Below are 11,563 nucleotides of genomic sequence, written 5' to 3'. Positions count from 1 at the left end.
TTTGAGAAGATTGGAGAAACTTGATTTTTCGCCCGAAAACGCAAAAAAACGTAAGGGGTAACACTGTCGTTTTTTTTTCGGGTCGAAATTTTGAGTTTCGATATCTCAGCTCTGGAAGGGTCTAGAGCCTCCATTTTTGCGCTCAGGGCAAAGTCTCGCGGCCCTCTATCATAATCCAGAGTTTTGAGAAGATTGGAGAAACTTGATTTTTCGCCCGAAAACGCAAAAAAACGTAAGGGGTAACACTGTCGTTTTTTTTTCGGGTCGACATTTTGAGTTTCGATATCTCAGCTCTGGAAGGGTCTAGAGCCTCCATTTTTGCTCTCAGGCCAAAGTCTCGCGGCCCTCTATCATAATCCAGAGTTTTGAGAAGATTGGAGAAACTTGATTTTTCGCCCGAAAAACGCAAAAAAACGTAAGGGGTAACACTGTCGTTTTTTTTTTCGGGTCGAAATTTTTAGTTTCGATATCTCAGCTCTGGAAGGGTCTAGAGCCTCCATTTTTGCGCTCAGGGCAAAGTCTCGCGGCCCTCTATCATAATCCAGAGTTTTGAGAAGATTGGGGATACTTAATTTTTCGCCCAAAAAAAAAACGTAAGGGGTAACACTGTCGTTTTTTTTTCGGGTCGAAATTTTGAGTTTCGATATCTCAGCTCTGGAAGGGTCTAGAGCCTCCATTTTTGCGCTCAGGGCAAAGTCTCGCGGCCCTCTATCATAATCCAGAGTTTTGAGAAGATTGGAGAAACTTGATTTTTCGCCCGAAAAACGCAAAAAAACGTAAGGGGTAACACTGTCGTTTTTTTTTTCGGGTCGAAATTTTTAGTTTCGATATCTCAGCTCTGGAAGGGTCTAGAGCCTCCATTTTTGCGCTCAGGGCAAAGTCTCGCGGCCCTCTATCATAATCCAGAGTTTTGAGAAGATTGGAGAAACTTGATTTTTCGCCCGAAAACGCAAAAAAACGTAAGGGGTAACACTGTCGTTTTTTTTTCGGGTCGAAATTTTGAGCTTCGATATCACAGCTCTGGAAGGGTCTAGAGCCTCCATTTTTGCGCTCAGGGCAAAGTCTCGCGGCCCTCTATCATAATCCAGAGTTTTGAGAAGATTGGAGAAACTTGATTTTTCGCCCGAAAAACGTAAGGGGTAACACTGTCGTTTTTTTTTTCGGGTCGAAATTTTGAGTTTCGATATCTCAGCTCTGGAAGGGTCTAGAGCCTCCATTTTTGCGCTCAGGCCAAAGTCTCGCGGCCCTCTATCATAATCCAGAGTTTTGAGAAGATTGGAGGAACTAGATTTTTCGCCCGAAAACGCAAAAAAACGTAAAGGGGTAACACTGTCGTTTTTTTTTTCGGGTCGAAATTTTGAGTTTTGATATCTCAGCTCTGGAAGGGTCTAGAGCCTCCATTTTTGTGCTCAGGGCAAAGTTTTGCGGCCCTCTATCATAATCCAGAGTTTTGAGAAGATTGGAGAAACTTGATTTTTCGCCCGAAAACGCAAAAAAACGTAAGGGGTAACACTGTCGTTTTTTTTTCGGGTCGAAATTTTGAGTTTCGATATCTCAGCTCTGGAAGGGTCTAGAGCCTCCATTTTTGCGCTCAGGGCAAAGTCTCGCGGCCCTCTATCATAATCCAGAGTTTTGAGAAGATTGGAGAAACTTGATTTTTCGCCCGAAAACGCAAAAAAACGTAAGGGGTAACACTGTCGTTTTTTTTTCGGGTCGACATTTTGAGTTTCGATATCTCAGCTCTGGAAGGGTCTAGAGCCTCCATTTTTGCTCTCAGGCCAAAGTCTCGCGGCCCTCTATCATAATCCAGAGTTTTGAGAAGATTGGAGAAACTTGATTTTTCGCCCGAAAACGCAAAAAAACGTAAGGGGTAACACTGTCGTTTTTTTTTCGGGTCGAAATTTTGAGTTTCGATATCTCAGCTCTGGAAGGGTCTAGAGCCTCCATTTTTGCGCTCAGGGCAAAGTCTCGCGGCCCTCTATCATAATCCAGAGTTTTGAGAAGATTGGGGATACTTAATTTTTCGCCCAAAAAAAAACGTAAGGGGTAACACTGTCGTTTTTTTTTCGGGTCGAAATTTTGAGTTTCGATATCTCAGCTCTGGAAGGGTCTAGAGCCTCCATTTTTGCGCTCAGGGCAAAGTCTCGCGGCCCTCTATCATAATCCAGAGTTTTGAGAAGATTGGAGAAACTTGATTTTTCGCCCGAAAACGCAAAAAAACGTAAGGGGTAACACTGTCGTTTTTTTTTTTCGGGTCGAAATTTTGAGTTTTGATATCTCAGCTCTGGAAGGGTCTAGAGCCTCCATTTTTGCGCTCAGGGCAAAGTCTCGCGGCCCTCTATCATAATCCAGAGTTTTGAGAAGATTGGGGATACTTAATTTTTCGCCCAAAAAAAAAACGTAAGGGGTAACACTGTCGTTTTTTTTTCGGGTCGAAATTTTGAGTTTCGATATCTCAGCTCTGGAAGGGTCTAGAGCCTCCATTTTTGCGCTCAGGGCAAAGTCTCGCGGCCCTCTATCATAATCCAGAGTTTTGAGAAGATTGGAGAAACTTGATTTTTCGCCCGAAAACGCAAAAAAACGTAAGGGGTAACACTGTCGTTTTTTTTTCGGGTCGAAATTTTGAGTTTCGATATCTCAGCTCTGGAAGGGTCTAGAGCCTCCATTTTTGCGCTCAGGGCAAAGTCTCGCGGCCCTCTATCATAATCCAGAGTTTTGAGAGGATCGAGAAACTTGATTTTTCGCCCGAAAACGCAAAAAAACGTAAGGGGTAACACTGTCGTTTTTTTTTCGGGTCGAAATTTTGAGTTTCGATATCTCAGCTCTGGAAGGGTCTAGAGCCTCCATTTTTGCGCTCAGGCCAAAGTCTCGCGGCCCTCTATCATAATCCAGAGTTTTGAGAAGATTGGAGAAACTTGATTTTTCGCACGAAAACGCAAAAAAACGTAAGGGGTAACACTGTCGTTTTTTTTTCGGGTCGAAATTTTGAGTTTCGATATCTCAGCTCTGGAAGGGTCTAGAGCCTCCATTTTTGCGCTCAGGGCAAAGTCTCGCGGCCCTCTATCATAATCCAGAGTTTTGAGAAGATTGGAGAAACTTGATTTTTCGCCCGAAAACGCAAAAAAACGTAAGGGGTAACACTGTCGTTTTTTTTTCGGGTCGAAATTTTGAGTTTCGATATCTCAGCTCTGGAAGGGTCTAGAGCCTCCATTTTTGCGCTCAGGGCAAAGTCTCGCGGCCCTCTATCATAATCCAGAGTTTTGAGAAGATCGGAGAAACTTGATTTTTCGCCCGAAAACGCAAAAAAACGTAAGGGGTAACACTGTCGTTTTTTTTTCGGGTCGAAATTTTGAGTTTCGATATCTCAGCTCTGGAAGGGTCTAGAGCCTCCATTTTTGCGCTCAGGGCAAAGTCTCGCGGCCCTCTATCATAATCCAGAGTTTTGAGAAGATTGGAGAAACTTGATTTTTCGCCTGAAAACGCAAAAAAACGTAAGGGGTAACACTGTCGTTTTTTTTTCGGGTCGAAATTTTGAGTTTCGATATCTCAGCTCTGGAAGGGTCTAGAGCCTCCATTTTTGCGCTCAGGGCAAAGTCTCGCGGCCCTCTATCATAATCCAGAGTTTTGAGAAGATTGGAGAAACTTGATTTTTCGCCCGAAAACGCAAAAAAACGTAAGGGGTAACACTGTCGTTTTTTTTTCGGGTCGAAATTTTGAGTTTCGATATCTCAGCTCTGGAAGGGTCTAGAGCCTCCATTTTTGCGCTCAGGGCAAAGTCTCGCGGCCCTCTATCATAATCCAGAGTTTTGAGAAGATCGGAGAAACTTGATTTTTCGCCCGAAAACGCAAAAAAACGTAAGGGGTAACACTGTCGTTTTTTTTTCGGGTCGAAATTTTGAGTTTCGATATCTCAGCTCTGGAAGGGTCTAGAGCCTCCATTTTTGCGCTCAGGCCAAAGTCTCGCGGCCCTCTATCATAATCCAGAGTTTTGAGAAGATTGGAGAAACTAGATTTTTCGCCCGAAAACGCAAAAAAACGTAAAGGGGTAACACTGTCGTTTTTTTTTTCGGGTCGAAATTTTGAGTTTTGATATCTCAGCTCTGGAAGGGTCTAGAGCCTCCATTTTTGTGCTCAGGGCAAAGTCTCGCGGCCCTCTATCATAATCCAGAGTTTTGAGAAGATTGGAGAAACTTGATTTTTCGCCCGAAAACGCAAAAAAACGTAAGGGGTAACACTGTCGTTTTTTTTTCGGGTCGAAATTTTGAGTTTCGATATCTCAGCTCTGGAAGGGTCTAGAGCCTCCATTTTTGCGCTCAGGGCAAAGTCTCGCGGCCCTCTATCATAATCCAGAGTTTTGAGAAGATTGGAGAAACTTGATTTTTCGCCCGAAAACGCAAAAAAACGTAAGGGGTAACACTGTCGTTTTTTTTTCTGGTTGAAATTTTGAGTTTCGATATCTCTGCTCTGGAAGGGTCTAGAGCCTCCATTTCTGCGCTCAGGGCAAAGTCTCGCGGCCCTCTATCATAATCCAGAGTTTTGAGAAGATTGTAGAAACTTGATTTTTCGCCCGAAAACGCAAAAAAACGTAAGGGGTAACACTGTCGTTTTTTTTTCGGGTCGAAATTTTGCGTTTCGATATCTCAGCTCTGGAAGGGTCTAGAGCCTCCATTTTTGCGCTCAGACCAAAGTCTCGCGGCCCTCTATCATAATCCAGAGTTTTGAGAAGATTGGAGAAACTTGATTTTTCGCCCGAAAACACAAAAAAACGTAAGGGGTAACACTGTCGTTTTTTTTTCGGGTCGAAATTTTGAGTTTCGATATCTCAGCTCTGGAAGGGTCTAGAACCTCCATTTTTGCGGTCAGGCCAAAGTCTCGCGGCCCTCTATCATAATCCAGAGTTTTGAGAAGATTGGAGAAACTTGATTTTTCGCCCGAAAACGCAAAAAAACGTAAGGGGTAACACTGTCGCTTTTTTTCGGGTCGAAATTTTGAGTTTCGATATCTCAGCTCTGGAAGGGTCTAGAGCCTCCATTTTTGCGCTCAGGGCAAAGTCTCGCGGCCCTCTATCATAATCCAGAGTTTTGAGAAGATTGGGGATACTTAATTTTTCGCCCAAAAAATAAAACGTAAGGGGTAACACTGTCGTTTTTTTTTCGGGTCGAAATTTTGAGTTTCGATATCTCTCCAATCGTCTCAAAACTCTGGATTATGATAGAGGGCCGCGAGACTTTGGCCTGAGAGCAAAAATGGAGGCTCTAGACCCTTCCAGAGCTGAGATATCGAAACTCAAAATTTCGACCCGAAAAAAAATTGACAGTGTTACCCCTTACGTTTTTTTTCGTTTTCGGGCGAAAAATCAAGTTTCTCCAATCTTCTCAAAACTCTGGATTATGATAGAGGGCCGCGAGACTTTGCCCTGAGCGCAAAAATGGAGGCTCTAGACCCTTCCAGAGCTGAGATATCGAAACTCAAAATTTCGACCCGAAAAAAAAACGACAGTGTTACCCCTTACGTTTTTTTGTGTTTTCGGGCGAAAAATCAAGTTTCTCCAATCTTCTCAAAACTCTGGATTATGATAGAGGGCCGCGAGACTTTGCCCTGAGCGCAAAAATGGAGGCTCTAGACCCTTCCAGAGCTGAGATATCGAAACTCAAAATTTCGACCCGAAAAAAAAACGACAGTGTTACCCCTTACGTTTTTTTTGCGTTTTCGGGCGAAAAATCAAGTTTCTCCAATCTTCTCAAAACTCTGGATTATGATAGAGGGCCGCGAGATTTTGGCCTGACCGCAAAAATGGAGGCTCTAGACCCTTCCAGAGCTGAGATATCGAAACTCAAAATTTCGACCTGAAAAAAAAACGACAGTGTTACCCCTTACGTTTTTTTGCGTTTTCGGGCGAAAAATTAAGTATCCCCAATCTTCTCAAAACTCTGGATTATGATAGAGGGCCGCGAGACTTTGCCCTGAGCGCAAAAATGGAGGCTCTAGACCCTTCCAGAGCTGAGATATCAAAACTCAAAATTTCGACCCGAAAAAAAAACGACAGTGTTACCCCTTACGTTTTTTTTCGTTTTCGGGCGAAAAATTAAGTATCCCCAATGTTCTCAAAACTCTGGATTATGATAGAGGGCCGCGAGACTTTGCCCTGAGCTCAAAAATGGAGGCTCTAGACCCTTCCAGAGCTGAGATATCAAAACTCAAAATTTCGACCCGAAAAAAAAACGACAGTGTTACCCCTTACGTTTTTTTTCGTTTTCGGGCGAAAAATCAAGTTTCTCCAATCTTCTCAAAACTCTGGATTCTGATAGAGGGCCGCGAGACTTTGGCCTGAGCGCAAAAATGGAGGCTCTAGACCCTTCCAGAGCTGAGATATCGAAACTCAAAATTTCGACCCGAAAAAAAAACGACAGTGTTACCCCTTACGTTTTTTTGTGTTTTCGGGCGAAAAATCAAGTTTCTACAATCTTCTCAAAACTCTGGATTATGATAGAGGGCCGTGAGACTTTGCCCTGAGCGCAAAAATGGAGGCTCTAGACCCTTCCAGAGCTGTGATATCGAAGCTCAAAATTTCGACCCGAAAAAAAAACGACAGTGTTACCCCTTATGTTTTTTTGCGTTTTCGGGCGAAAAATCAAGTTTCTACAATCTTCTCAAAACTCTGGATTATGATAGAGGGCCGCGAGACTTTGCCCTGAGCGCAGAAATGGAGGCTCTAGACCCTTCCAGAGCTGAGATATCGAAACTCAAAATTTCGACCAGAAAAAAACGACAGTGTTACCCTCTTACGTTTTTTTAGGGGGGGGGGGGGGGCGAAAAATTAAGTATCCCCAATCTTCTCAAAACTCTGGATTCTGATAGAGGGCCTTGAGACTTAGACCTGAGTGCAAAAATGGAGGCTCTAGACCCTTCCAGAGCTGAGATATCGAAACTCAAAATTTCGACCAGAAAAAAAAACGACAGTGTTACCCCTTACGTTTTTTTTGGGGGGGCGAAAAATTAAGTATCCCCAATCTTCTCAAAACTCTGGATTCTGATAGAGGGCCTTGAGACTTAGACCTGAGTGCAACAATGAAGTCTCTAGACCCTTCCAGAGCTGAGATATCGAAACTCAAAATTTCGACCAGAAAAAAAACGACACTGTTACCTCTTAGGTTTTTTTATTTTGGGCAAAAAATTAAGTATCCCCAATCTTCTCAAAACTCTGGATTCTGATAGAGGGCCACGAGACTTAGACCTGAGTGCAAAAATGGAGGCTCTAAACCCTTCCAAAGCTGAGATATCGAAACTCAAAATTTCAACCAGAAAAAAACCCCGAAAGTGTTACTCCTTACGTTGTTTTTTTTTTTTTTGAGGGCAAAAAAATTAAGTGTCCCCAATCTTCTCAATACTCTGGATTCTGATAGAGGGCCACGAGACTTAGACCTGAGAGCAAAAATGGAGCCTCTAGACCCTTCCAGAGCTGAGATATCGAAACTCAAAACTTCGACCAGAAAAAAAAACGACAGTGTTGCCCCTTACGTTTTTTTTTTTTGGGCAAAAAATTAAGTATCCCCAATCTTGTCAAAACTCTGGATTCTGATAGAGGGCCACGAGACTTAGACCTGAGTGCAAAAATGGAGGCTCTAGACCATTCCAGAGCTGAGATATCGAAACTCAAAATTTCGACCAGAAAAAAAAAAACGACAGTGTTACCCCTTACGTTTTTTTTGGGGGGGGTGAAAAATTAAGTATCCCCAATCTTCTCAAAACTCTGGATCCTGATAGAGGGCCATGAGACTTAGACCTGAGTGCAACAATGAAGGCTCTAGACCCTTCCAGAGCTGAGATATCAAAACTCAAAATTTCGACTAGAAAAGAAAACGACAGTGTTACCCTTTACGTTTTTTTTTTTTGGGGGGGGGGGGGCGAAAAATTAAGTTATAAATTCACAAACCTAAAGATTCATGTCAAAAGCAAAAGTGTTGGTTTCAAATGTCCTAGACAACTGCAGCAAGGTGATGATTACTATTGCTTTGTTATATTTTTACCGACCATGCAGCATGTTTGTGCGTGCTATACACACCTCAATGTTCTGCTGTGTCATGCTCTATCAGTTATGCAGTCAATGCTTGTGTGTGTGTGTGTGTGTGTGTGTGTGTGTGAGAGAGAGAGAGAGAGAGAGATCGAACAGCTTTAACCTGGGAATTAAAACAAGATCTCACACACGACTGCAGGCTTTGCTTTATGGGACATCTGCAGTGCAGAAGCCTATTTATAGCAATAGAGTAATGCAGGGAGAGGGCTGAGAACAAGATACAATAATATCAATGATAAAGTTGCCAATCCCACAAATATAATTCAGTTCTGCAGGCTTTTAGCGTTTCATTGAGGTTTTTTTTAACTAGTTGTCAAAATATTGTTTTAACTCTAAACATCATTGCACTCCTGAACATCACCATGCGCTGACAGATATAGGGCATTTACATGTATTAAAATATGATCTGTTTTAAATAAGTGGCTACTTAATTCATATAAGTATCTAAATTAATATCTATATATACATATATATCTATATATATATATATATATATATACACACACTACCGGTCAAAAGTTTTAGATCAGTAAGTTTTTTTTATGTTTTTAAATGAAGTCTCTTCTGCTCACCAAGGCTGCTTTATTTGATGAAAAAAAAATGACAACAGTTATATTGTGAAATATTATGGCAATTTAAAATGACTGTTTTCTATTTTAATATATTTTAAAATGTAATTTGAAAGCTGAATTTTCAACATCATTACCGTTGTTGATTACACATCAGTTTTCAGTGTTACATGATCCTTCAGAAATCATTCTAATATGCTGATTTTATGCTCAAAAACATAAATTATTATTTTCAATATTGAACAGTCGTGTACCATTTCCCCCCAAAATTCTATGATGAATAGAACGTTCAAAAGAACAGCATTTATTTAAAATATAATCTTTTCTAACATTATAAATGTCTTTACTGCAACTTTTCATCAATTTAACTCATCCTTGATGAATTAAAGTATTTTCTAATTTCTTTACCCCAAAAATAAAAAATAAATTCTTACTGACCCTAAACTTTTGAATGGTAGTGATTAATGTTACAAAAGCTGTCCATTTCAGATCAATTCTGTTCTTTTGAACTTTTTATTAATCAAAGAATCCTGAAATAAAAAATGTAAAAAACTGTTTTCAACATGGATAATAATCATAAATGTTTCTTGAGCATCATATTATAATAGTTTCTGTAGGATCATGTGACACTGAAGACTGGAGTAATGATGCTGTAAATTCAGCTTTGATCACAGGAATAAATTACACTTAACTATATATTCACATAGAAAACCACTGTTTTAAATTGTAATAATATTTCACAATATTACTGTTTTTTTTTTTAACAAATAATTGCAGCCTAGGTGAGCAGAAGAGACTTCTTTTAAAAACATAAAAAATCTTACCGATCTAAAATTTTTGACTATATATATATATATATATATATATATATATAGTCAAAAATTTTAGATAAAAAATAAATATATATATATTTAAAAAAGGTAGGCCTCTATAAAATTTTATTTTTAAATATTTAAAAAAAGGTCTCAATCTTGTTCCCTTGTGTTATAGTTAGTATGTCCTGGCATTACATTAGCCATGAATAAATATCTCAATATTACTATTCTGCTCTACAACTGACTAATAATATTCTCTGTTCATTTTTAATGGTGTTTCTGGCCCTTAATCACTTCTGAGAAGAATCCTCTGTCTTTTAATAATTTAGCTGATGAAATATTTCAGGATTTGAGTCTGTGCTTGACTTAAAATTAAAAATAGGCTTAATCACCTACATCTTTCTGTGGTAAAATATGTTCTGTAGACTACTAAACTGTATTTATGAGTTGTGCCAGAAAAAATGATTTCCACAACTAGTTTTTTTTCTTTCTTGCATAATGTAAGATTCTTAATATTTATTTTTTATTTTTTGGAAAATAACCATATAGCAAGACACAAATAATGTCAATAATTATCTCAAAATAATAATAGAAATGATATCTGTCTGGATTTAGACCATACCATAGTACTGAGACAGCTCTCATTAGAGTCACAAATTATTTGCTCTTATCTTCCTTTCATGGTTGTATCTCTCTATTAGTGTTACTTGATGTTAGTGTTACATTTGACACAACTGACCACAACATTCTTTGAAAACTAGGTTGGCATTAGTGAAATTGCACTAGAATGGCTTAAATCATACTTATCCGATCGCTATCAGTTTGTGGCAGTAAATGAAGAGATGTCTTATCAATCCCAAGTTCAGTATGGCGTACCACAAGGCTCAGTGCTAGGACCGCTGCTGTTCACTCTGTACATGCTACCATTAGGAGATATCATTGGGAAACATGAAATTAGCTTTCACTGTTATGCTGATGATACTCAGCTGTATATTCTTCAAAATCTAATGAAACTTACCAATTCACAAAATTAACGGAATTCATAGCTGTTGTAAAAAAAAAAATTGGATGACTAGTAATTTCCTACTACTAAATTCTGAAAAAAAACAAAACAAAACAGAGATTCTAATTATTGGACAAAAAACTTCCACACGTAACAGCCTAGAATACTGACACTTGATGGCTGTTAAGTTAAGTCTTCGTCGTCGGCTAAGAACCTGGGTGTGCTCTTTGATACCAATCTTTCATTTGAAAGTCATGTGTCTAGAATCTGTAAAACCGCAATTCCACCTTAAAAATATATCTAAATTACGCCATATGCTCTCATTAAAAAATGCGGAACAATTAGTTAATGCGTTTATGACCTCAAGGCTAGATTATTGTAATGTTCTACTGGGTGGTTGCCCTGCACGTTTAATAAACAAACTACAGCTAGTTCAAAACATTGCAGCTCGAGTTCTTACCAGAACCAGGAAGTATGACCATATTAGCCCAGTTCTGTCAACACTGCATTGGCTGCCTAATAAACATTGTATACATTTCAAAATATGGCTTACTTACAAAACACTAAATGGTTTAGCTACCCAGTACTACTTGAGTGAGCTCTTAACACATTATAGTCCTCCACAAAGTTCCGGCCAGTTTACCTACGACTGCTGGCGGTTGATCCTTTTCCTATTTAGCACCCAAACTTTGCAACAGTCTTTCTAACATTGTCCAGGAAGCAGATATACTCTGTCAGTTCAAAGCTAGACTAAATCACATCTCTTTGTCCTAGCATTCACACATAATACATTATCGACTTATAATTATATAATTCAATGTTAGGCTGCATAAATTAGGTCAGCCGGAACTGGGAAAATCCTGATATACTCGTTACATCATAAGAAGAATGGCATCTACGCTAATTTTAGTGTCTTTGTTTATCCCGAGGTTTAGGCATGGTTTGTAGGGAATTACAAACCTGCTCACTTATATCACCTTAAACGCACATAACAATTGTTAATGCGCATGTGAACGCCACCGTTTTTCACAGGTTCGCGTTTAATGTCTGTTTAGAGAAAACGGTGTCGACTTAGCGGCCTCTAATTTAATAACAAATGATC

Source organism: Pimephales promelas, chromosome 4, assembly GCF_988280905.1.
Source record: "Pimephales promelas chromosome 4, fPimPro1.hap1.1, whole genome shotgun sequence".
In the NCBI taxonomy this organism is placed as follows: domain Eukaryota; kingdom Metazoa; phylum Chordata; class Actinopteri; order Cypriniformes; family Leuciscidae; genus Pimephales; species Pimephales promelas.
The sequence above is the reverse complement of the archived record's forward strand: the minus strand, read 5'-3'. Positions refer to the sequence as shown.